Below are 1,491 nucleotides of genomic sequence, written 5' to 3'. Positions count from 1 at the left end.
CACATATCTAACCTATCTTAACCTAACCTATGACATAATAACCATACTCTTAAACCTACACTAGCCAATATACCTAGAACCTACCTATCTATACCTACCATAATCTATATACCTATCTTATCCTAATTATCTATTCCCCTATCGTAATAAACCTAACCAACTATCCCCTACATACACACATATACACCTATTTCTCTGATAACACATCACCCAACACACACAGCAATACAATCTATTACCTATCTATAAGCCTATCAACTAAATCCATATACCTAATCATCCTAAACCTAACATATCCCAATATACCTATCGTTCAACCTATCGTATGAACCTAAATCATTACACCTACCTCACTCAAATCAATACACCATAATCCTATACAGCATCACACTACCTATCTAACTACCACTATACCCCTACCATATTCATATACCATATACTAAACACCATACCTAATACACACACCCAAATAAATAACCTAATCACTATCCTACCCATCGCCTATCAACCTAGCCACCTAACCCTCAATCAACACACACAAAACCAAACACTTACCTAATAAAATAGACACACAAACGCCTAACAACATAAATCTAACTAACCACATCCTCTCCTAAACAAGTACAACACACTAATATCCAATATTCCTCCATCAAACATACCCCACCATAACTATACCTACTATCTTACCCTATCTATACGCTATCTAACCTACCTATCTATACCTATCTTAACCTCCCATCTATTACCTATTCTGATCCTACCTTAATCTATACCTATCTATCCTACCTAGCGTATTACCTAGCTACCTATACTATTACCTATCTTACCTAACTATCATATACCTATCTATCCGTAAGTATCTATTCCCTATCCTACTATCTATACCTATCCTTAAAACCTACCTATCATATACCTATCTATCCTAACCTAGCTCAATACCTAGCACACCTATCGATATACCTATCTTAAACCTACCTATCTATACCTATCTTAACCTAACCTTAAATCTAATCACCTATCTTCAACCTTCTAATCTATAACCTATCTGATCGCTACCAATCTATACCTAAGCCTAACCTATCTCTATACCTATCTAAACACTCCCAAAGAATCTCCATACCTAGAACCACCTTTACCATACTCCACAAAACACTAAACCTTAATACCTAACACATCACACCTATCTAGCTATACCTAGACACACAACAAACCCACACAAAACACATCAACACCATAGTCACAAATACAATCCCTTAAACTAACCAAAAATAATCAAAAACTTATACCATCTCGACAATACCTCCTAAATTATCTATTCCATATCTCTAACCTATCTAAGCATTATAAACCATATATCTCTATCCTACCTATCATATACCTAATTAACCATATCTATCCCATCTAAACAAAAAGTAACCTACCTATCAGAATATACCATATCTATAACCACCGTCCAAGCTTATAACTATCTTAAACCTAATCTCTCTT

Source organism: Xenopus laevis, chromosome 1S (genome assembly GCF_017654675.1).
Source record: "Xenopus laevis strain J_2021 chromosome 1S, Xenopus_laevis_v10.1, whole genome shotgun sequence".
In the NCBI taxonomy this organism is placed as follows: domain Eukaryota; kingdom Metazoa; phylum Chordata; class Amphibia; order Anura; family Pipidae; genus Xenopus; species Xenopus laevis.
The sequence above is the reverse complement of the archived record's forward strand: the minus strand, read 5'-3'. Positions refer to the sequence as shown.